This window comes from Conger conger, chromosome 2 (genome assembly GCF_963514075.1).
Source record: "Conger conger chromosome 2, fConCon1.1, whole genome shotgun sequence".
In the NCBI taxonomy this organism is placed as follows: domain Eukaryota; kingdom Metazoa; phylum Chordata; class Actinopteri; order Anguilliformes; family Congridae; genus Conger; species Conger conger.
In genome coordinates, this window is record NC_083761.1 from 29,171,697 (window position 1) to 29,199,439 (window position 27,743).

Consider the following 27,743-nt stretch of genomic DNA (forward strand, 5'->3'; position numbering starts at 1 on the left):
CACTTCAATCGAATGAAGTCAAATAGAAACGGCTCGAATTCCTTAATAAGGCTTCTTGGTTTTCAACCCAACTTTCCGAACAGCTGTTTTGTATTGAGTCCTTAAAATGCTACAATACGTTTTTTTTTAACAAAATACCATTTAACGTCAATGCATGATATGCATTATATGTGTAAATCTTTTAAATATATGATACTCTCCTGCCAGTTAAAGCCTGTCTTTAAGTCTTTAAATGTCTTTAATATTTATTTTAGATATTCAATTCATATAATGAAAATAGATGCAAAGAAACGTCGGGCTGGGTGTTGTCATTACATTTTGTCACGTAGGCTGCCGCTGTTACTCATACATCGTTATGGTTACTGGCTCGCAAAAAGAAACAAAACTTGTCATTGAGAAATCACTTTATCCAAGAAAATTAGAAAGAATACTAACCTTTGCCAGTAGATGGCAGTCGCGTATTAGAAATGGGAGAGTCAGTTGCGACTTGCGTTGAAGTTTTAAGACTGGATATAATGAGTCTCCAGCGAAAATAGTGAACTATTATTGCTTAATGGATGTGATGACACTCCAACAATGAACATATGTGAAAAGTTGTAGCCTCAAAATCAGGCAATGTAGAATTTAATACCTTTTTGAAATGATTTAATACATAATTTTCCTGTTTGGGCAGCATTACAAGTTAATTTTAAGGCTGACCATAGCCATTCCATTCCAAGTTATTAAAAATCAGTTCACAGTTGTGTGTCAGGGCTATAATATCATGCTGACCACATTTTGTGTGACTGTGATGAACCCCCTAGGAAGAGTATTTCAAAGTTTGGTACGTGAAAAAACTCTTAAAAACACACAAAATCCAAAATAGCTCACTTCCTGTTGGGAAAAGTTAAGGGATGCAAATGAGAAATGTGTGTGTCTTGAGGAGACCCTTATGCCTACCAGACGTGGTGCATTTACGTGAAAGTATATGTCCACAATATTAGAAAAGAGCCATAGGGGGCGCTGTGTAGCCACGCCCAGATGAATGTGGATATGGATGTGATTGCACTCCAAAAGTGAATATATTTGTAAAATATCAGCCCGATCAGATGATGTAGAACGGAATTAAGCCCACTTCTTGTTTTTGGGCGTAACGTGTGTATTATACGCCTCGCCATTGCCAAACCGTTTGAGATATCAAAAATCCTTTTGTCATTTATGGTCAGGACTATTCTCAGATCATGATGACTCCATTTGGTGTGAATGTGATGAATACCCTAGCAGGAAGGCATACAAATATGATAAAAACCTCACTTCCTGTTGCCAGATGGTGGCGCTATAACATTGACTTCTTCTTGGTATATGGATGTGATTACACTCTAACAGTGAACATATTTGTAAAATATCAGCCAGATCAGACAATGTAGACCATGAATTTATGGCTACTTCCTGTTGGCGTGGCGTGACATGAAAATTGTACTCCTCGCCATGACCATACCGTTTGAGATATCAAAAATATCCTTCGGAATTAGTATCAAAACTATCCTCAGACCACTTTGACCACATGTGGTGTGAATGCGATGAACCCCCTAGGAGGAGTACTTAAAAGTGTAGTACGTGTAAAACGCACAAAATTCAAAATGGCTGACTTCCTGTTCACATATTTGATTCGATGCGAATGAGAATTGTGTTTGGGCAGAGGAGCCCCACAACCCTACAAAATTAGGTGAAGGTAGCTCAAAGTGCCTGTCCACAATAGAAGACAAAGCAATAGGGGGCGCTGTGGAGTCCCTTGGCCACGCCCAGGTCTGAGCATCTGACAGTTTCTGAGAGACACCACTTCTCATGTTTGTGCAAAATTCCATGAGTTTTCATCCATGGCAAGCACCTCAAAAATGCACAAAACATAGAAAAAAAAGATTATAATAATTATAGGGGGCGCTGTCTAACCACGCCCCGATTGATATGTATATATTTAATATTGTACTCCAACAGTGAACATATTTTTAAAATATCAGCCAGATCGGACGATGTCGGAAAAAAAGTCATTTTTTTGCACGCACTATGTCTACTCTACGACTCGCCATTTCCATTCCGTTTGAGATATCAAAAATCCCTTCGCAATTTAGTGTAAGGACTATCTTAAGATCATGCTGACCACATTTGGTGTGAATGTGATCAATGCCCTAGCAGGAAGGCATACAAATATGATGAAGACCACACTTCCTGTTGCCAGATGGTGGCGCTATAACATTGACCCGTTCTTGGGATATGGATGTGTTCATACTCCAACAATAAACGTATTTTTAAAATATCAGCCAGATCAGACGATGTCGGCCATGAAATTACGGCCACTTCCTGTTGGCGTGGCGTGACATAAAAATTGTAATCCTCCCCGTGACTGTCCCATTTGAGCTATCAAAAATATCCTGGCAATTTAGTATCATGACTATCCTGAGACCATTCTGACCACAGTTGGTGTGAATGCGATGAACCCCCTAGGAGGAGTACTTAAAAGTGTAGAACGTGTAAAACACACAAAATCCAAAATGGCTGACTTCCTGTTCGCATATTTGATTAGATGCGAATTTGAAATGTGTTTGGCCTGAGGAGTGCTATATGCCTACTAAATATGGTGCAGGTAGCTCAAAGTGCCTGCCCACAATAGAAGACAATGCGATAGGGGGCGCTGTGGAGTCCCTCAGCGACGCCCAGGTCTGAGCATCTGAGAGATCCTGACAGCCACCACTTCTGATGTGTGTGCAAAATTCCGTGAGTTTTCATTCATGGCAAGCACCTCAAAAATGCACAAAACATTGAAAAAAAAAGAATAATAATAATAATAATAATAATCCTTCCAATAACAATAGGGTCCTTCGCACCCTACGGTGCTTGGGCCCTAATAATAATAATAATAATAATAATAATCCTTCCAATAACAATAGGGTCCTTCGCACCCTACGGTGCTTGGGCCCTAAATATAGCTGCAAGCAGCAATGAACGGGCCCAAGCCCCATGGGGGCAACCGCCTTGGTGGCATAGTTCTGCCAATGACATGTTTCACAACATGTACACACTTTGGAAATAATCACCTTCCTGGACAACGTATAGTGTGCACAGGAATTTCCATTTGATCAATGAAGATGTTGGCGCTGCTATTGGAATGCATCAATGATATAAGCCTCACTTCCTGTTGCCAGATGGTGGCGCTATATTATTGATCCGTGTATGTTTTTTGAATTTGATTACACTCCAGAAATAAACATATTTGTACATTTTCAGCCACATCGGAAGATGTTCAGCGAAATTAAGGTCAATTCCTGTTTCCAGATGATGCTGCTATAACATTGAGTCGTTTTTGGAATATGGATTTGATTACACTCCAACACTGAGCATCTGTGTAAAGTTGCAGTCACATCAGACATTGGAGAATTTAAGTATGACCACTTCCTGTTTGTCTGGCATGATGTGTTTTTTATGTGCTTGACCATAGCTATATAATCCCAGTAAATCAAAAATCTGTTTTGTCAGGACCATCCTAGCATCATGCTGACCACATTTACCATGAATGTCATGAACCCATTGAAAAATAATGCTTAAGAATGCAATATAAGGCTCACTTCCTGTTGCCTGCGGGTGGCGCTTTGCCATTTAGCCTTTATTGGAAAATGGATGAGATTAAACTCCAAAAATGAACGTGTGAAGTTTCAGCCACATCAGACAATGTAGAATGAAATAAAAATAACGTCTTGCTTGCACATTGTGATAACATGCTACAGTCCTGTATGGAGAGCAGAGATGAATTAATTTCCATAGTTTTTACACGGGGAGGCACAATTTATGCTTGAAAAGTCATTAGGCCATAAATATGCACTCAAAATGAAAACAATTGGCTTCAAGAAACTATTCCAATTCATTGTGGCTGCAGCGGGGATCGAACGGCTGAATTTGCGTGCCTTAATCCACCGCCCTAACCATTACGCTATACTGCCCGCTTAGACACGGGTGCCATCTATTGGCCAAATGTCTCCTTTTATCTTGGTTTAATAATTTCTCTACGAAGTGTCGGATAATATTGCACGAAACGTCTAGTTAACCAGCATCATTCTTTTCCATTTCACTGGTAATTATGCTGCCTGAAACGCATTTGTTCAGCCAAATCTAAAAGAGATGCCAACTCTCTGCCCTCAATACAGTATTTTCATATTAATTTACCATTCCTAGCGAAATTGTATGTTCTCTTAATTCGTGTTTAATGACAAGCCTAATAAACTAACATAGCTGGCGATTTAACTGAAAGTTTTCTATTCATGTAAACCAACGTAGCTGACCTGTTTTTTGACTCACACAGACAGTGGACTGGCTGGCTGCTGTTAGCCCGTGCGTGTCATCTCGCAACGACCTGCATGTGATACCTTTGTTGAACAAAACGGTCTCATGTTAACACAGCGTTCGAGCAGAGCCACCTCAGACGCTAAAGTTTCTTTTTGACTTCATGTGTTAAAAATATGATACTCTCCTGCCAGTTAAAGCCTGTCTTTAAGTCTTTAAATGTCTTTAATATTTATTTTAGTTATTCAATTCATGTAATGAAAATAGATGCAAAGAAACGTCGGGCTGGGTGTTGTCAATACATTTTGTCACGTAGGCTGCAGCTGTAAATCATACATCGTTATGCCTACTGGCTCGCTAGAAAAAAACAAAAACCTATCGTTGAAAAATCACTTGAAGGAAGAAAAAAATGAAAGTACCACTTTCTGCCAATAAATTGAATCGCCGTATCAGAAATGGGGGGAAGTTACAGCGACGCAGTTAGTCTGTGAGTAGAACAGATTGTGTAGACAACTTCACTGTTTCCACAAATGAACCAAAAATGTGCTTTTTAACAGGACTTGGTCAGTGTAATGATATAAATGCTAGCATTCGATTATGGTCAACGGTACCGAAAATGCCCGTTGCACCAGCCATCATAACAGATGTCCCAATATAGGATCGATTTAAACCTCTATATATTTTTATTTCACGTATACAGTGTATGCTATTATGTGTATTCCGACGCGAATTACATTTAATTAGGTTACGGCATTCACTTCAATCGAATGAAGTCAAATAGAAACGGCTCGAATTCCTTAATAAGGCTTCTTGGTTTTCAAGCCAACTATCCGAACAGCTGTTTTGTATTGAGTCCTTAAAATGCTACAATACGGTTTTTTTAAAATCCAAATAACATTGAACGTCAAAGCAATATATGCATTATATGTGTTAATCTTTTAAATATATGATACTTTCCTGCCAGTAAAAGCCTGTTTTTTATTTTAGTTATTCAATCGAGTTAATTAAGATAGATGAGAAAAAACGTTGCTGTGGGCTGGGTGTTTTCAGTACATTTTGTCATGTAGGCTGCCGCTGTTACTCATACATCGTGATGGTTACTGGCTCGCAAAAAGAAACAAAACTTGTCGTTGAGAAATCACTTTATCCAAGAAAAAGAGAAACCATACCGAAAATTAGAAAGAATACTAACCTTTGCCACTAGATGGCAGTCGCGTATTAGAAATGGGAGAGTCAGTTGCGACTTGAGTTGAAGTTTTAAGACTGGAGATAATGAGTCTCCAGCGAAAATAGTAAACTATTATTGCTTAATGGATGTGATGACACTCCAACAACGAACATATGTGAAAAGATGTAGCCTCAAAATCAGGCAATGTAGAATTTAATACCTTTTTGAAATTATTTAATATATAATTTTCCTATTTGGGCAGCATTACAGGTTAATTTTAAGGCTGACCATAGCCATACCATTCCAAGATATTAAAAATCAGTTCATAGTTGTGTGTCAGGGCTTTGATATCATGCTGACCACATTTTGTGTGAATGTGATGAACCCCCTAGGAAGAGTATTTCAAAGTTTGGTACGTGAAAAAACACTTAAAAACACACAAAATCCAAAATAGCTCACTTCCTGTTGGGAAAAGTTAAGGGATGCAAATGAGAAATGTGTGTGTCTTGAGGAGACCCTTATGCCTACCAGACGTGGTGCATTTACGTGAAAGTATATGTCCACAATATTAGAAAAAAGCCATAGGGGGCGCTGTGTAGCCACGCCCAGATGAATGTGGATATGGATGTGATTGCACTCCAAAAGTGAATATATTTGTAAAATATCAGCCCGATCAGATGATGTAGAACGGAATTAAGCCCACTTCCTGTTTTTGGGCGTAACGTGTGTATTATACGCCTCGTCATTGCCAAACCGTTTGAGATATCAAAAATCCTTTCGTCATTTAGGGTCAGGACTATTCTAAGATCATGATGACTACATTTGGTGTGAATGTGATGAATACCTTAGCAGGAACGCATACAAACATGATAAAAACCTCACGTCCGTTGCCAGATGGTGGCGCTATAACATTGATTTCTTCTTGGTATTTGGATGTGATTACACTCTAACAGTGAACATATTTGTAAAATATCAGCCAGATCAGACAATGTAGACCATGAATTTATGGCAACTTCCTGTTGGCGCGGCGTGACATGAAAATTGTACGCCTCGCCATGACCATACCGTTTGAGATATCAAAAATATCCTTTGGAATTAGTATCATGACTATCCTGAGACCAATTTGACCACATTTCGTGTGAATGCAATGAACCCCCTAGGAGGAGTGCTTAAAAGTGTAGTACATGTAAATCGCACAAAATTCAAAATGGCTGACTTCCTGTTCACATATTTGATTCGATGCAAATGAGAAATGTGTTTCTGCAGAGGAGCCCCACAAGCCTACCAAATTAGGTGAAGGTAGCTCAAAGTGCCTGTCCACAATAGAAGACAATGCAATAGGGGGCGCTGTGGAGTCCCTTGGCCACGCCCAGGTCTGAGCATCTGATACTTCCTAAGAGACACCACTTCTCATGTGTGTGCAAAATTCTGTGAGTTTTAATCAATGGCAAGTACCTCAAAAATGCAAAATACATTGAAAAAAAAGAGAATAATAATTATAGGGGGCGCTGTCTAGACACGCCCCGATTGATATGTATATATTTCATATTGTACTCCAACAGTGAACATATTTGTAAAATATCAGCCAGATCGGACGATGTCAAAAAAAAAGTCATTTTTTTGCACGCAATATGTGTACTGTACGACTCGCCATTTCCATACCGTTTGAGATATCAAAAATCTCTTCACAGCTTATGGTCATGACTATCCTAAGATCATGCGGACCACATTTGGTGTGAATGTGATGAATGCCCTAGCAGGAAGGCATACAAATATGATAAAGACCTCACTTCCTGTTGCCAGATGGTGGCGCTACAACATTGACCCGTTCTTGGGATATGGATGTGATTATACTCCAACACTAAACATATTTCTAAAATATCAGCCAGATCAGACGATGTAGACCATGAAATTATGACCACTTCCTGTTGGCGCGGCGTGACACAAAAATTGCACGTCTCGCCATGACCATCCCGTTTGAGCTATCAAAAATATCCTGGCAATTTAGCATCATGACTATCCTGAGACCATTCTGACCACAGGTGGTGTGAATGCAATGAACCCCCTAGGAGGAGTACATAAAAGTGTAGTACGTGTAAAACACACAAAATCCAAAATAGCTCACTTCCTGTTTGCATATTTGCATCAATGCGAATGAGAAATGTGTTTGAATTGAGGAGCCACACATGATTACCAAATTAGTTTCATGTAGTTCAAAGTGCCTGCCCACAATAGACAACAATGCAATGGGGGGGGGGGGGTCAGCGCAATAGGGGGCGCTGTGGAGTCCCTCGGCGACACCCAGGTCTGAGCATCTGACAGACCCTGACGGCCACCACTTCTGATGTGTCTGCAAAATTTCAAGACTTTTTAGCCATGGCAAGGCCCTCAAAAATGCCCATTTGACGGAAGAGAAAGAATAATAATAATAATAATAATAATAATAATAATAATAATAATAATCCTTCCAATAACAATAGGGTCCTTCGCACCCTACGGTGCTTGGGCCCTAAATATAGCTGCAAGCAGCAATGAACGGGCCCAAGCACCATGGGCGCAACTGCCTTGGTGGCACAGTTGTGCCAATGACATTTTTCACAATATGTACACACTTTGGAAATAATCACCTTCCTGGACAACGAATAGTGTGCACAGGAATTCCCCTTTGATCAATGAAGATGTTGCTGCTGCTATTGGAATGCATCAATGATATAAGCCTCACTTCCTATTGCCAGATGGTGGCGCTATAATATTGAGCTGTGTATGGTTTATGGATTTGATTTCACTCCAAAAATGAACATATTTGTACATTTTCAGCCAAATTGGAAGATGTCGAGTAAAATTAAAGCCACTTCCTGTTGCCAGATGCTGGCGCTATAATATTGAGCCGTGTATGGTTTATGGATTTGATTACACTCCAATAATTAACATATTTGTACATTTTCAGCCAAATTGGAAGATGTCAAGTAAAATTAAAGCCACTTCCTGTTGCCAGATGGTGGCGCTATGCCATTGAGCCTGTCTTGGTATATTGATGAGATTACACTCCAAAAATGAACATGTGTGAAGTTTTTGCCACATCAGACAATATAGAATGAAACAAAAATTACTTCTTGCTTGCACATTGTGATAACATGCTACAGTCCTGTATGGAGAGCAGAGATTAATTAATTTCCATAGTTTGTACACGGGGAGGCACAATTTACGCTTGAGAAGTCATTCGGCCATAAATATGCACTCAAAATGAAAACAATTGGCTTCAAGAACCTATTCAAATTCATTGTGGCTGCAGCGGGGATCGAACGGCTGAATTTGCGTGCCTTAATCCACCGCCCTAACCATTACGCTATACTGCCCGCTTATACACGGGTGCCATCTATTGGCCAAATGTCTCCTTTTATCTTGGTTTAATAATTTCTCTACGAAGTGTCGGATAATATTGCACGAAACGTCTAGTTAACCAGCATCATTCTTTTCCATTTCACTGGTAATTATGCTGCCTGAAACGCATTTGTTCAGCCAAATCTAAAAGAGATGCCAACTCTCTGCCCTCAATACAGTATTTTCATATTAATTTACCATTCCTAGCGAAATTGTATGTTCTCTTAATTCGTGTTTAATGACAAGCCTAATAAACTGACATAGCTGGCGATTTAACTGAAAGTTTTCTATTCATGTAAACCAACGTAGCTGACCTGTTTTTTGACTCACACAGACAGTGGACTGGCTGGCTGCTGTTAGCCCGTGCGTGTCGTCTCGCAACGACCTGCATGTGATACCTTTGTTGAACAAAACGGTCTCATGTTAACACAGCGTTCGAGCAGAGCCACCTCAGACGCTAAAGTTTCTTTTTGACTTCATGTGTTAATCTTTTAAAAATATGATACTCTCCTGCCTGTCTTTAAGTCTTTAAATGTCTTTCATATTTATTTTAGTTATTCAATTCATGTAATGAAAATAGATGCAAAGAAACGTCGGGCTGGGTGTTGTCAATACATTTTGTCACGTAGGCTGCAGCTGTAAATCATACATCGTTATGCCTACTGGCTCGCTAGAAAAAAACAAAAACCTATCGTTGAAAAATCACTTGAAGGAAGAAAAAAATGAAAGTACCACTTTCTGCCAATTAATTGAATCGCCGTATCAGAAATGGGGGGAAGTTACAGCGACGCAGTTAGTCTGTGAGTAGAACAGATTGTGTAGACAACTTCACTGTTTCCACAAAGGAACCAAAAATGTGCTTTTTAACAGGACTTGGTCAGTGTAATGATATAAATGCTAGCATTCGATTATGGTCAACGGTACCGAAAATGCCCGTTGCACCAGCCATCATAACAAATGTCCCAATACAGGATCGATTTAAACCTCTATATATTTTTATTTCACGTTGACAGTGTAGGCTATTATGTGTATTCCGACGCGAATTCCATTTAATTGGGTTACGGCATTCACTTCAATCGAATGAAGTCAAATAGAAACGGCTCGAATTCCTTAATAAGGCTTCTTGGTTTTCAAGCCAACTTTCCGAACAGCTGTTTTGTATTGAGTCCTTAAAATTCTACAATACGGTTTTTTAAAAATCCAAATAACATTGAACGTCAAAGCAATATATGCATTATATGTATTAATCTTTTAAATATATGATACTTTCCTGCCAGTAAAAGCCTGTTTTTTATTTTAGTTATTCAATCGAGTTAATTAAGATAGATGAGAAAAAACGTTGCTGTGGGCTGGGTGTTTTCAGTACATTTTGTCATGTAGGCTGCCGCTGTTACTCATACATCGTTATGGTTACTGGCTCGCAAAAAGAAACAAAACTTGTCGTTGAGAAATCACTTTATCCAAGAAAAAGAGAAACAATACCGAAAATTAGAAAGAATACTAACCTTTGCCACTAGATGGCAGTCGCGTATTAGAAATGGGAGAGTCAGTTGCGACTTGAGTTGAAGTTTTAAGACTGGAGATAATGAGTCTCCAGCGAAAATAGTAAACTATTATTGCTTAATGGATGTGATGACACTCCAACAATGAACATATGTGAAAAGATGTAGCCTCAAAATCAGGCAATGTAGAATTTAATACCTTTTTGAAATTATTTAATATATAATTTTCCTATTTGGGCAGCATTACAAGTTAATTTTAAGGCTGACCATAGCCATACCATTCCAAGATATTAAAAATCAGTTCATAGTTGTGTGTCAGGGCTATAATATCATGCTGACCACATTTTGTGTGAATGTGATGAACCCCCTAGGAAGAGTATTTCAAAGTTTGGTACGTGAAAAAACACTTAAAAACACACAAAATCCAAAATAGCTCACTTCCTGTTGGGAAAAGTTAAGGGATGCAAATGAGAAATGTGTGTGTCTTGAGGAGACCCTTATGCCTACCAGACGTGGTGCATTTACGTGAAAGTATATGTCCACAATATTAGAAAAAAGCCATAGGGGGCGCTGTGTAGCCACGCCCAGATGAATGTGGATATGGATGTGATTGCACTCCAAAAGTGAATATATTTGTAAAATATCAGCCCGATCAGATGATGTAGAACGGAATTAAGCCCACTTCCTGTTTTTGGGCGAAACGTGTGAATTATACGCCTCGCCATTGCCAAACCGTTTGAGATATCAAAAATCCTTTCGTCATTTACGGTCAGGACTATTCTAAGATCATGATGACTACATTTGGTGTGAATGTGATGAATACCTTAGCAGGAACGCATACAAACATGATAAAAACCTCACGTCCGTTGCCAGATGGTGGCGCTATAACATTGATTTCTTCTTGGTATATGGATGTGATTACACTCTAACAGTGAACATATTTGTAAAATATCAGCCAGATCAGACAATGTAGACCATGAATTTATGGCAACTTCCTGTTGGCGCGGCGTGACATGAAAATTGTACGCCTCGCCATGACCATACCGTTTGAGATATCAAAAATATCCTTTGGAATTAGTATCATGACTATCCTGAGACCAATTTGCCCACATTTCGTGTGAATGCAATGAACCCCCTAGGAGGAGTACTTAAAAGTGTAGTACGTGTAAAATGCACAAAATTCAAAATGGCTGACTTCCTGTTTACATATTTGATTCGATGCGAATGAGAAATGTGTTTGTCCAGAGGAGTCCCACATGCATACCAAATTAGGTGAAGGTAGCTCAAAGTGCCTGTCCACAATAGAAGACAATGCAATAGGGGGCGCTGTGGAGTCCCTTGGCCACGCCCAGGTCTGAGCATCTGATACATCCTGACAGCCAACACTTCTCATGTGTGTGCAAAATTCTGTGAGTTTCCATCCATGGCAAGAACCTCAAAAATGCAAAATACATTGAAAAAAAAGAGAATAATAATTATAGGGGGCGCTGTCTAGCCACGCCCCGATTGATATGTATATATCTGATATTGTACTGCTACAATGAACATATTTGTAAAATATCAGCCAGATCGGACGATGTCGAAAAAAAAGTCATTTTTTTGCACGCAATATGTGTACTGTACGACTCGCCATTTCCATACCGTTTGAGATATCAAAAATCCCTTCACAACTTAGCGTAAGGACTATCTTACAATCATGCTGACCGCATTTGGTGTGAATGTGCTGAATGCCCTAGCAGGAAGGCATACAAATATGTTAAAGACCTCACTTCCTATTGCCAGATGGTGGCGCTATAACACTGACCTGTTCTTGGGATTTGGATGTGATTACACTCCAACAATAAACAAATTTCTAAAATATCAGCCAGATCAGACAATGTAGACCATGAAATTATGGCCACTTCCTGTTGGCGTGGCGTGACATAAAAATTGTAATCCTCCCCGTGACTCTCCCGTTTGAGCTATCAAAAATATCCTGGCAATTTAGCATCATGACTATCCTGAGACCATTCTGACCACAGTTGGTGTGAATGCGATGAACCCCCTAGGAGGAGTACTTAAAAGTGTAGTACGTGTAAAACTCAGAAAATCCAAAATGGCTGACTTCCTGTTTAGATATTTGATTAGATCCGAATGAGAAATGTGTTTGGACCGAGGAGCGCTATTTGGCCACCAAATTAGGTGCAGGTAGCTCAAAGTGCCTGCCCACAATAGAAGACAATGCGATAGGGGGCGCTGTGGAGTCCCTCGGCCACGCCCAGGTCTGAGCATCTGAGAGCTTCTGACAGCAACCACTTCTGATGTGTGTGGAAAATGTCAAGACTTTTTACGCATGGCAAGGCCCTCAAAAAAGCCCATTTGCCTGATGAAAAAGAATAATAATAATAAATATAGCTGCAAGCAGCAATGAACGGGCCCAAGCACCATGGGCGCAACCGCCTTGGTGGCATAGTTGTGCCAATGACATGTTTCACAATATGTACACACTTTGGAAATAATCACCTTCCTGGACAACGTATAGTGTGCACAGGAATTCCCCTTTGATCAATGAAGATGTTGCTGCTGCTATTGGAATGCATCAATGATATAAGCCTCACTTCCTATTGCCAGATGGTGGCGCTATAATATTGAGCCGTGTATGGTTCATGGATTTGATTACACTCCAATAATTAACATATTTGTACTTTTTCAGCCAAATTGGAAGATGTCAAGTAAAATTAAAGCCACTTCCTTTTGCCAGATGGTGGCGCTATGCCATTGAGCCTTTCTTGGTATATGGATGAGATTACACTCCAAAAATGAACATGTGTGAAGTTTCTGCCACATCAGACAATGTTGAATGAAACAAAAATTACTTCTTGCTTGCACATTGTAATAATATGCTCCAGTCCTGTATGGAGAGCAGAGATGAATTAATTTCAATAGATTTTACAGCGGGAGGCACAATTTACGCTTGAGAAGTCATTCGGTTATAAATATGCACTCAAAATAAAACCATTGGCGTAAAGAAACTATTCAACTTTATTGTGGCCGCACCGGGGATGGAACCGCGGACCTTGCATGTCTTAATCCACTGTCTGAACCATTAAGCTCTACTGCCCTCTTATACACGTACGCCATCTATTGGCCAAAAGTTGTATGTTTCCTTTTATCTTGGTTAAATAATTTCTCTCCGAAGTGTCGGATAATATTGCATTAAACGTCGAGTTAGCCAGCATCATTATTTTCCATTTCACCGGTAATTATGCTGCCTGAAACGCATTTGTTCAGCCAAATCTAAAGGAGATGCCAAGTCTCTGCCCTCAATCCGGTATTTTCATATTAAGTCAAAAATTCCTAGCGAAATTGTATGTTCTCTTAATTCGTGTTTAATGACAAGCAAAATAAACTAACATATGTGGCGATTTAACTGAAAGTTTTCTATTCATGTAAACAAACGTAGCTGACCTGTTTTTTGACTCACACAGACAGTGGACAGGCTGGCTGCTGTTAGCCAATGCGCGTCATCTCGCAACGACCTGCATGCCATACCTTTGTTGAACATAACGGTCTCATGTTAACACAGAGTTCGACCAGAGCCATCTCAAATGTTAACGTTTCTTTTTGACTTTTGACTTTTTTAAATATATGGTACTCTCCTGCCAGTTAAAGACAGTCATTAAATGTCTTTAATATTTATTTCAGATATTCTATTCATATAATGAAAATAGATGCAAAGAAACGTCGGGCTGGGTGTTGTCAATACATTTTGTCACGTAGGCTGCAGCTGTAAATCATACATCGTTATGCCTACTGGCTCGCTAGAAAAAAAACAGAAACCTTTCGTTGAAAAATCACTTGAAGGAAGAAAAATATAAAAGTTCCACTTTCTGCCAATAAATGGAATCCCCGTATCAGAAATGGGGGGAAGTTACAGCGACGCAGTTAGTCTGTGAGTAGAATAGATTGTGTAGACAACTTCACTGTTTCCACAAAGGAACCAAAAATGTGCTTTTTAACAGGACTTGGTCAGTGTAATGATACAAATGCTAGCATTCGATTATGGTCAACGGTACCGAAAATGCCCGTTGCACCAGCCATCATAACAAATGTTCCAATATAGGATCGATTTAAACCTCTATATATTTTTATTTCACGTTGACAGTCTAGACTATTGTGTGTATTCCGACGCGAATTACATTTAATTGGGTTACGGCATTCACTTCAATCGAATGAAGTCAAATAGAAACGGCTCGAATTCCTTAATAAGGCTTCTTGGTTTTCAAGCTAACTTTCCGAACAGCTGTTTTGTATTGAGTCCTTAAAATGCTACAACACGGTTTTTTTTAAACCAAATAACATTGAACGTCATTGCAAGATATATGCAATACCAACTTTTGACAGTAGATGGCAGTCGCGTATTAGAAATGGGAGAGTCATTTGCGACTTGCGTTGAAGTTTTAAGACTGGATATAATGAGTCTCCAGCGAAAATAGTGAACTATTATTGCTTAATGGATGTGATGACACTCCAACAATGAACATATGTGAAAAGTTGTAGCCTCAAAATCAGGCAATGTAGAATTTAAAACCTTTTTGAAATTATTTAATACATAATTGTATTAAAACATGAACTGTTTGGGCAGCATTACAAGTTAATTTTAAGGCTGACCATAGCCATACCATTCCAAGATATTAAAAATCAGTTCATAGTTGTGTGTCAGGGCTATAACATCATGCTGACCACATTTTGTGTGAATGTGATGAACCCCCTAGGAAGAGTATTTCAAAGTTTGGTACGTGAAAAAACACTTAAAAACACACAAAATCCAAAATAGCTCACTTCCTGTTGGGAAAAGTTAAGGGATGCAAATGAGAAATGTGTGTGTCTTGAGGAGACCCTTATGCCTACCAGACGTGGTGCATTTTCGTGAAAGTATATGTCCACAATATTAGAAAAAAGCCATAGGGGGCGCTGTGTAGCCACGCCCAGATGAATGTGGATATGGATGTGATTGCACTCCAAAAGTGAATATATTTGTAAAATATCAGCCCGATCAGATGATGTAGAACAGAATTAAGCCCACTTCCTGTTTTTGGGTGTAACGTTTGTATTATACGCCTCGCCATTGCCAAACCGTTTGAGATATCAAAAATCCTTTCGTCTTTTAGGGTCAGAACTATTCTAAGATCATGATGACTACATTTGGTGTGAATGTGATGAATACCCTAGCAGGAACGCATACAAACATGATAAAAACCTCACTTCCGTTGCCAGATGGTGGCGCTATAACATTGATATCTTCTTGGTATATGGATGTGATTACACTCTAACATTGAACATATTTGTAAAATATCAGCCAGATCAGACAATGTAGAGCATGAATTTATGGCTACTTCCTGTTGGCGCGGCGTGACATGAAAATTGTACGCCTCGCCATGACCATACCGTTTGAGATATCAAAAATATCCTTTGGAATTAGTATCATGACTATCCTGAGACCACTTTGACCACATTTCGTGTGAATAGAATGAACACCCTAGGAGGAGTACTTAAAAGTGTAGTACGTGTAAAACGCACAAAATTCAAAATGGCTGACTTCCTGTTCACATATTTGATTCGATGCAAAAGAGAAATGTGTTTCTCCAGAAGAGCCCCACATGCATACCAAATTAGGTGAAGGTAGCTCAAAGTGCCTGTCCACAATAGAAGACAAAGCATTAGGGGGCGCTGTGGAGTCCCTTGGCCACGCCCAGGTCTGCGGATCTAATATATCCTGAAAGCCGCAACTCCTCATGTGTGTGCAAAATTCTGTGAGTTTTCATCCATGGCAAGCACCTAAAAAATGCAAAATACATTGAAAAAAAAGAGAATAATAATTATAGGGGGCGCTGTCTAGCCACGCCCCGATTGATATGTATATATCTGATATTGTACTGCTACAGTGAACATATTTGTAAAATATCAGCCAGATCGGACGATGTCGAAAAAAAAGTCATTTTTTTGCACGCAATATGTGTGCTGTACGACTCGCCATTTCCATACCGTTTGAGATATCAAAAATCCCTTCACAACTTAGCGTAAGGACTATCTTAAGATCATGCTGACCACATTTGGTGTGAATGTGCTGAATGGCCTAGCAGGAATGCATACAAATATGTTAAAGACCTCACTTCCTGTTGCCAGACGGTGGCGCTATAACATTGACTTGTTCTTGGGATATGGATGTGATTATAGTCCAACAATAAACAAAGTTCTAAAATATCAGCCAGATCAGACAATGTAGACCATGAAATTATGGCCACTTCCTGTTGGCGCGGCGTGACATAAAAATTGTACTCCTCCCCATGACCGTCCCGTTTGAGCTATCAAAAATATCCTGGCAATATAGCATCATGACTATCCTGAGACCATTCTGACCACAGGTGGTGTGAATGCGATGAACCCCCTAGGAGGAGTACTTAAAAGTGTAGTACATGTAAAACTCACAAAATCCAAAATGGCTGACTTTCTGTTTGGATATTTGATTAGATCCGAATGAGAAATGTGTTTGGACCGAGGAGCCCTATATGGCCACCAAATTAGGTGCAGGTAGCTCAAAGTGCCTGCCCACAATAGAAGACAATGCGATAGGGGGCGCTGTGGAGTCCCTCGGCCACGCCCAGGTCTGAGCATCTGGGAGATCCTGACAGCAACCACTTCTGATGTGTGTGCAAAATGTCAAGACTTTTTACGCATGGCAAGGCCCTCAAAAAAGCCCATTTGCCTGAAGAAAAAGAATAATAATAATAATAATAATCTTTACAATAACAATAGGGTCCTTCGCACCCTACGGTGCTTGGGCCCTAAATATAGCTGCAAGCAGCAATGAATGGGCCCAAGCCCCATGGGGGCAACCGCCTTGGTGGCATAGTTCTGCCAATGACATGTTTCACAACATGTACACACTTTGGAAATAATCACCTTCCTGGACAACGTATAGTGTGCACAGGAATTTCCATTTGATCAATGAAGATGTTGGCGCTGCTATTGGAATGCATCAATGATATAAGCCTCACTTCCTGTTGCCAGATGGTGGCGCTATATTATTGATCCGTGTATGTTTTTTGAATTTGATTACACTCCAGAAATAAACATATTTGTACATTTTCAGCCACATCGGAAGATGTTCAGCGAAATTAAGGTCAATTCCTGTTTCCAGATGATGCTGCTATAACATTGAGTCGTTTTTGGAATATGGATTTGATTACACTCCAACACTGAGCATCTGTGTAAAGTTGCAGTCACATCAGACATTGGAGAATTTAAGTATGACCACTTCCTGTTTGTCTGGCATGATGTGTTTTTTATGTGCCTGACCATAGCTATATCATCCCAGTAAATCAAAAATCTGTTTTGTCAGGACCATCCTAACATCATGCTGACCACATTTACCGTGAATGTCATGAACCCATTGAAAAATAATGCTTAAGAATGCAATATAAGGCTCACTTCCTGTTGCCAGCGGGTGGCGCTTTGCCATTTAGCCTTTATTGGAAAATGGATGAGATTACACTCCAAAAATGAACGTGTGAAGTTTCAGCCACATCAGACAATGTAGAATGAAATAAAAATAACGTCTTGCTTGCACATTGTGATAACATGCTACAGTCCTGTATGGAGAGCAGAGATTAATTAATTTCCATAGTTTTTACACGGGGAGGCACAATTTATGCTTGAAAAGTCATTAGGCCATAAATATGCACTCAAAATGAAAACAATTGGCTTCAAGAAACTATTCAAATTCATTGTGGCTGCAGCGGGGATCGAACGGCTGAATTTGCGTGCCTTAATCCACCGCTCTAACCATTACGCTATACTGCCCGCTTATACACGGGTGCCATCTATTGGCCAAATGTTTCCTTTTATCTTGGTTTAATAATTTCTCTACGAAGTGTCGGATAATATTGCACGAAACGTCTAGTTAACCAGCATCATTCTTTTCCATTTCACTGGTAATTATGCTGCCTGAAACGCATTTGTTCAGCCAAATCTAAAAGAGATGCCAACTCTATGCCCTCAATACAGTATTTTCATATTAATTTACCATTCCTAGCGAAATTGTATGTTCTCTTAATTCGTGTTTAATGACAAGCCTAATAAACTAACATAGCTGGCGATTTAACTGAAAGTTTTCTATTCATGTAAACCAACGTAGCTGACCTGTTTTTTGACTCACACAGACAGTGGACTGGCTGGCTGCTGTTAGCCCGTGCGTGTCATCTCGCAACGACCTGCATGTGATACCTTTGTTGAACAAAACGGTCTCATGTTAACACAGCGTTCGAGCAGAGCCACCTCAGACGCTAAAGTTTCTTTTTGACTTCATGTGTTAATCTTTTAAAAATATGATACTCTCCTGCCAGTTAAAGCCTGTCTTTAAGTCTTTAAATGTCTTTAATATTTATTTTAGTTATTCAATTCATGTAATGAAAATAGATGCAAAGAAACGTCGGGCTGGGTGTTGTCAATACATTTTGTCACGTAGGCTGCAGCTGTAAATCATACATCGTTATGCCTACTGGCTCGCTAGAAAAAAACAAAAACCTATCGTTGAAAAATCACTTGAAGGAAGAAAAAAATGAAAGTACCACTTTCTGCCAATAAATTGAATCGCCGTATCAGAAATGGGGGGAAGTTACAGCGACGCAGTTAGTCTGTGAGTAGAACAGATTGTGTAGACAACTTCACTGTTTCCACAAAGGAACCAAAAATGTGCTTTTTAACAGGACTTGGTCAGTGTAATGATATAAATGCTAGCATTCGATTATGGTCAACGGTACCGAAAATGCCCGTTGCACCAGCCATCATAACAAATGTCCCAATACAGGATCGATTTAAACCTCTATATATTTTTATTTCACGTTGACAGTGTAGGCTATTATGTGTATTCCGACGCGAATTACATTTAATTGGCTTACGGCATTCACTTCAATCGAATGAAGTCAAATAGAAACGGCTCGAATTCCTTAATAAGGCTTCTTGGTTTTCAAGCCAACTTTCCGAACAGCTGTTTTGCATTGAGTCCTTAAAATGCTACAATACGGTTTTTTTAAAATCCAAATAACATTGAACGTCAAAGCAATATATGCATTATATGTGTTAATCTTTTAAATATATGATACTTTCCTGCCAGTAAAAGCCTGTTTTTTATTTTAGTTATTCAATCGAGTTAATTAAGATAGATGAGAAAAAACGTTGCTGTGGGCTGGGTGTTTTCAGTACATTTTGTCATGTAGGCTGCCGCTGTTACTCATACATCGTTATGGTTACTGGCTCGCAAAAAGAAACAAAACTTGTCGTTGAGAAATCACTTTATCCAAGAAAAAGAGAAACCATACCGAAAATTAGAAAGAATACTAACCTTTGCCACTAGATGGCAGTCGCGTATTAGAAATGGAAGAGTCAGTTGCGACTTGAGTTGAAGTTTTAAGACTGGAGATAATGAGTCTCCAGCGAAAATAGTAAACTATTATTGCTTAATGGATGTGATGACACTCCAACAATGAACATATGTGAAAAGATGTAGCCTCTAAATCAGGCAATGTAGAATTTAATACCTTTTTGAAATTATTTAATATATAATTTTCCTATTTGGGCAGCATTACAAGTTAATTTTAAGGCTGACCATAGCCATACCATTCCAAGATATTAAAAATCAGTTCATAGTTGTGTGTCAGGGCTATAATATCATGCTGACCACATTTTGTGTGAATGTGATGAACCCCCTAGGAAGAGTATTTCAAAGTTTGGTACGTGAAAAAACACTTAAAAACACACAAAATCCAAAATAGCTCACTTCCTGTTGGGAAAAGTTAAGGGATGCAAATGAGAAATGTGTGTGTCTTGAGGAGACCCTTATGCCTACCAGACGTGGTGCATTTACGTGAAAGTATATGTCCACAATATTAGAAAAAAGCCATAGGGGGCGCTGTGTAGCCACGCCCAGATGAATGTGGATATGGATGTGATTGCACTCCAAAAGTGAATATATTTGTAAAATATCAGCCCGATCAGATGATGTAGAACGGAATTAAGACCACTTCCTGTTTTTGGGCGTAACGTGTGTATTATACGCCTCGCCATTGCCAAACCGTTTGAGATATCAAAAATCCTTTCGTCATTTAGGGTCAGGACTATTCTAAGATCATGATGACTACATTTGGTGTGAATGTGATGAATACCTTAGCAGGAACGCATACAAACATGATAAAAACCTCACGTCCGTTGCCAGATGGTGGCGCTATAACATTGATTTCTTCTTGGTATTTGGATGTGATTACACTCTAACAGTGAACATATTTGTAAAATATCAGCCAGATCAGACAATGTAGACCATGAATTTATGGCAACTTCCTGTTGGCGCGGCGTTACATGAAAATTGTACGCCTCGCCATGACCATACCGTTTGAGATATCAAAAATATCCTTTGGAATTAGTATCATGACTATCCTGAGACCACTTTGACCACATTTCGTGTGAATGCAATGAACCCCCTAGGAGGAGTACTTAAAAGTGTAGTACGTGTAAAATGCACAACATTCAAAATGGCTGACTTCCTGTTTACATATTTGATTCGATGCGAATGAGAAATGTGTTTGTCCAGAGGAGCCCCACAGGCATACCAAATTAGGTAAAGGTAGCTCAAAGTGCCTGTCCACAATAAAAGACAAAGCATTAGGGGGCGCTGTGGAGTTCCTTGGCCACGCCCAGGTCTGAGCATCTGATACATCCTGACAGCCAACACTCCTCATGTGTGTGCAAAATTCTGTGAGTTTCCATCCATGGCAAGCACCTCAAAAATGCAAAAAACATTGAAAAAAAAGAGAATAATAATTATAGGGGGCGCTGTCTAGCCACGCCCCGATTGATATGTATATATCTGATATTGTACTGCTACAGTGAACATATTTGTAAAATATCAGCCAGATCGGACGATGTCGAAAAAAAAGTCATTTTTTTGCACGCAATATGTGTACTGTACGACTCGCCATTTCCATACCGTTTGAGATATCAAAAATCCCTTCACAACTTAGCGTAAGGACTATCTTAAGATCATGCTGACCGCATTTGGTGTGAATGTGCTGAATGCCCTAGCAGGAATGCATACAAATATGTTAAAGACCTCACTTCCTATTGCCAGATGGTGGCGCTATAACATTGACCTGTTCTTGGGATATGGATGTGATTACACGCCAACAATAAACAAATTTCTTAAATATCAGCCAGATCAGACAATGTAGACCATGAAATTATGGCCACTTCCTGTTGGCGCGGCGTGACATAAAAATTGTACTCCTCCCCATGACCGTCCCGTTTGAGCTATCAAAAATATCCTGGCAATTTAGCATCATGAATATCCTGAGACCATTCTGACCACAGTTGGTGTGAATGCGATGAACCCCCTAGGAGGAGTACTTAAAAGTGTAGTACGTGTAAAACTCACAAAATCCAAAATGGCTGACTTCCTGTTTGGATATTTAATTAGATCCGAATGAGAAATGTGTTTGGACCGAGGAGCGCTATATGGCCACCAAATTAGGTGCAGGTAGCTCAAAGTGCCTGCCCACAATAGAAGACAATGCGATAGGGGGCGCTGTGGAGTCCCTCGGCCACGCCCAGGTCTGAGCATCTGAGAGCTCCTGACAGCAACCACTTCTGATGTGTGTGCAAAATGTCAAGACTTTTTACGCATGGCAAGGCCCTCAAAAAAGCCCATTTGCCTGAAGAAAAAGAATAATAATAATAAATATAGCTGCAAGCAGCAATGAACGGGCCCAAGCACCATGGGCGCAACCGCCTTGGTGGCACAGTTGTGCCAATGACATGTTTCACAATATGTACACACTTTGGAAATAATCACCTTCCTGGACAACGAATAGTGTGCACAGGAATTCCCCTTTGATCAATGAAGATGTTGCTGCTGCTATTGGAATGCATCAATGATATAAGCCTCACTTCCTATTGCCAGAAGGTGGCGCTATAATATTGAGCTGTGTATGGTTTATGGATTTGATTTCACTCCAAAAATGAACATATTTGTACATTTTCAGCCAAATTGGAAGATGTCGAGTAAAATTAAAGCCACTTCCTGTTGCCAGATGCTGGCGCTATAATATTGAGCCGTGTATGGTTTATGGATTTGATTACACTCCAATAATTAACATATTTGTACATTTTCAGCCAAATTGGAAGTTGTCAAGTAAAATTAAAGCCACTTCCTGTTGCCAGATGGTGGCGCTATGCCATTGAGCCTTTCTTGGTATATTGATGAGATTACACTCCAAAAATGAACATGTGTGAAGTTTCTGCCACATCAGACAATGTAGAATGAAACAAAAATTACTTCTTGCTTGCACATTGTGATAACATGCTACAGTCCTGTATGGAGAGCAGAGATTAATTCATTTCCATAGTTTTTACACGGGGAGGCACAATTTACGCTTGAGAAGTCATTCGGCCATAAATATGCACTCAAAATGAAAACAATTGGCTTCAAGAACCTATTCAAATTCATTGTGGCTGCAGCGGGGATCGAACGGCTGAATTTGCGTGCCTTAATCCACCGCCCTAACCATTACGCTATACTGCCCGCTTATACACGGGTGCCATCTATTGGCCAAATGTCTCCTTTTATCTTGGTTTAATAATTTCTCTATGAAGTGTCGGATAATATTGCATTAAACGTCGAGTTAGCCAGCATCATTCTTTTCCATTTCACCGGTAATTATGCTGCCTGAAACGCATTTGTTCAGCCAAATCTAAAGGAGGTGCCAAGTCTCTGCCCTCAATCCGGTATTTTCATATTAAGTCAAAAATTCCTAACGAAATTGTATGTTCTCTTAATTCGTGTTTAATGACAAGCAAAATAAACTAACATATCTGGCGATTTCACTGAAAGTTTTCTATTCATGTAAATAAACGTAGCTGACCTGTTTTTTGACTCACACAGACAGTGGACAGGCTGGCTGCTGTTAGCCAATGCGCGTCATCTCGCAACGACCTGTATGCCATACCTTTGTTGAACATAACGGTCTCATGTTAACACAGAGTTCGACCAGAGCCATCTCAAACGTTAACGTTTCTTTTTGACTTTTGACTCTTTTAAATATATGGTACTCTCCTGCCAGTTAAAGACAGTCATTAAATGTCTTTAATATTTATTTCAGATATTCTATTCATATAATGAAAATAGATGCAAAGAAACGTCGGGCTGGGTGTTGTCAATACATTTTGTCACGTAGGCTGCAGCTGTAAATCATACATCGTTATGCCTACTGGCTCGCTAGAAAAAAAAAAAAAACCTATCGTTGAAAAATCAGTTGAAGGAAGAAAAATATAAAAGTTCCACTTTCTGCCAATAAATGCAATCCCCGTATCAGAAATGGGGGGAAGTTACAGCGACGCAGTTAGTCTGTGAGTAGAATAGATTGTGTAGACAACTTCACTGTTTCCACAAAGGAACCAAAAATGTGCTTTTTAACAGGACTTGGTCAGTGTAATGATATAAATGCTAGCATTCGATTGTGGTCAACGGTACCGAAAATGCCCGTTGCACCAGCCATCATAACAAATGTCCCAATATAGGATCGATTTAAACCTCTATATATTTTTATTTCACGTTGACAGTGTAGGCTATTATGTGTATTCCGACGCGAATTACATTTAATTGGGTTACGGCATTCACTTCAATCGAATGAAGTCAAATAGAAACGGCTCGAAATCCTTAATAAGGCTTCTTGGTTTTCAAGCTAACTTTCCGAACAGCTGTTTTGTATTGAGTCCTTAAAATGCTACAACACGGTTTTTTATGAACCAAATAACATTGAACGTCATTGCAAGATATGCATTATATGTGTTAATCTTTGAAATATATGATACTTTCCTGCCAGTAAAAGCCTGTCTTTTATTTTAGTTATTCAATCCATATAATTAAGGTGGATGAGAAAAAACGTTGCTGTGGGCTGGGTGTTGTCAGTACATTTTGTCACGTAGGCTGCCGCTGTTACTCATACATCGTTATGGTTACTGGCTCGCAAAAAGAAACAAAACTTGTATTTGAGAAATCACTTGAGAAACAATACCAAGTTTTGCCAGTAGATGGCAGTCGCGTATTAGAAATGGGAGAGTCATTTGCGACTTGCCTTGAAGTTTTAAGACTGGATATAATGAGTCTCCAGCGAAAATAGTGAACTATTATTGCTTAATGGATGTGATGACACTCCAACAATGAACATATATGAAAAGTTGTAGCCTCAAAATCAGGCAATGTAGAATTTAATACCTTTTTGAAATTATTTAATACATAATTGTATTAAAACATGAACTGTTTGGACAGCATTACAAGTTAATTTTAAGGCTGACCATAGCCATACCATTCCAAGATATTAAAAATCAGTTCATTGTTGTGTGTCAGGGCTATAATATCATGCTGACCACATTTTGTGTGAATGTGATGAACCCCCTAGGAAGAGTATTTCAAAGTTTGGTACGTGAAAAAACACTTAAAAACACACAAAATCCAAAATAGCTCACTTCCTGTTGGGAAAAGTTAAGGGATGCAAATGAGAAATGTGTGTGTCTTGAGGAGACCCTTATGCCTACCAGAGGTGGTGCATTTACGTGAAAGTATATGTCCACAATATTAGAAAAAAGCCATAGGGGGCGCTGTGTAGCCACGCCCAGATGAATGTGGATATGGATGTGATTGCACTCCAAAAGTGAATATATTTGTAAAATATCAGCCCGATCAGATGATGCAGAACGGAATTAAGCCCACTTCCTGTTTTTGGGCGTAACGTGTGTATTATACGCCTCGCCATTGCCAAACCGTTTGAGATATCAAAAATCCTTTCGTCATTTAGGGTCAGGACTATTCTAAGATCATGATGACTACATTTGGTGTGAATGTGATGAATACCCTAGCAGGAACGCATACAAACATGATAAAAACCTCACGTCCGTTGCCAGATGGTGGCGCTATAACATTGATTTCTTCTTGGTATTTAAATGTGATTACACTCGAACAGTGAACATATTTGTAAAATATCAGCCAGATCAGACAATGTAAACCATGAATTTATGGCTACTTCCTGTTGGCGCGGCGTGACATGAAAATTGTACGCCTCGCCATGACCATACCGTTTGAGATATCAAAAATATCCTTTGGAATTAGTATTATGACTATCCTGAGACCACTTTTACCACATATTGTGTGAATGCAATGAACCCCCTAGGAGGAGTACTTAAAAGTGTAGTACGTGTAAAATGCACAAAATTCAAAATGGCTGACTTCCTGTTTACATATTTGATTCAATGCGAATGAGAAATGTGTTTGTCCAGAGGAGCCCCACATGCATACCAAATTAGGTGAAGGTAGCTCAAAGTGCCTGTCCACAATAGAAGACAAAGCATTAGGGGGCGCTGTGGAGTCCCTTGGCCACGCCCAGGTCTGAGCATCTGATACATCCTGACAGCCAACACTTCTCATGTGTGTGCAAAATTCTGTGAGTTTCCATCCATGGCAAGCACCTCAAAAATGCAAAATACATTGAAAAAAAACAGAATAATAATTATAGGGGGCGCTGTCTAGCCACGCCCCGATTGATATGTATATATCTGATATTGTACTGCTACAATGAACATATTTGTAAAATATCAGCCAGATCGGACGATGTCGAAAAAAAAGTCATTTTTTTGCACGCAATATGTGTACTGTACGACTCGCCATTTCCATACCGTTTGAGATATCAAAAATCCCTTCACAACTTAGCGTAAGGACTATCTTAAGATCATGCTGACCGCATTTGGTGTGAATGTGCTGAATGCCCTAGCAGGAATGCATACAAATATGTTAAAGACCTCACTTCCTATTGCCAGATGGTGGCGCTATAACATTGACCTGTTCTTGGGATATGGATGTGATTACACTCCAACAATAAACAAATTTCTAAAATATCAGCCAGATCAGACAATGTAGACCATGAAATTACGGCCACTTCCTGTTGGCGCGGCGTGACATAAAAATTCTACGCCTCCCCAGGACCGTCCCGTTTGAGCTATCAAAAATATCCTGGCAATTTAGCATCATGAATATCCTGAGACCATTCTGACCACAGGTGGTGTGAATGTGATGAACCCCCTAGGAGGAGTACTTAAAAGTGCAGTACATGTAAAACGCACAAAATCCAAAATGGCTGACTTCCTGTTTGTATATTTGATTAGATGCCAATTATAAATGTTTTTGGTCCGAGGAGTGCTATATGCGTACTAAATTTTGTGAAGGTAGCTCAAAGTGTCTGCCCATAATAGATGACAATGCGATAGGGGGCGCTGTGGAGTCTCTCGGCCACACCCAGGTCTGAGCATCTAATCGCTCCTGAAGGTCCTCATTTCTGATGTGTGTGCAAAATTCCCAGACTTTTTATGCATGGCAAGCACCTCAAAAAGGCCCATTTGCATATAGAAAAAAGAATAATAATAATAAATATAGCTGCAAGCAGCAATGAACGGGCCCAAGCACCATGGGCGCAACCGCCTTGGTGGCATAGTTGTGCCAATGACATGTTTCACAATATGTACACACTTTGGAAATAATCACCTTCCTGGACAACGTATAGTGTGCACAGGAATTCCCCTTTGATCAATGAAGATGTTTCTGCTGCTATTGGAATACATCAATGATATAAGCCTCACTTCCTATTGCCAGATGGTGGCGCTATAATATTGAGCCGTGTATGGTTTATGGATTTGATTTCACTCCAATAATTAACATATTTGTACATTTTCAGCCAAATTGGAAGATGTCAAGTAAAATTTAAGCCACTTCCTGTTGCCAGATGGTGGCGGTATAATACTGAACCGTGTATGGTTCATGGATTTGATTACACTCCAATAATTAACATATTTGTCCATTTTCAGCCAAATTGGAAGATGTCAAGTAAAATTAAAGCCACTTCCTGTTGCCAGATGGTGGCGCTATGCCATTGAGCCTTTCTTGGTATATGGATGAGATTACACTCCAAAAATGAACATGTGTGAAGTTTCTGCCACATCAGACAATGTAGAATGAAACAAAAATTACTTCTTGCTTGCACAGTGTAATAATATGCTCCAGTCCTGTATGGAGAGCAGAGATTAATTAATTTCAATAGATTTTACAGCGGGAGGCACAATTTACGCTTGAGAAGTCATTCGGTTATAAATATGCACTCAAAATAAAACCATTGGCGTAAAGAAACTATTCAACTTTATTGAGGCCGCACCGGGGATGGAACCGCGGACCTTGCATGTCTTAATCCACTGTCTGAACCATTAAGCTATACTGCCCTCTTATACACGTACGTTATCTATTGGCCAAAAAT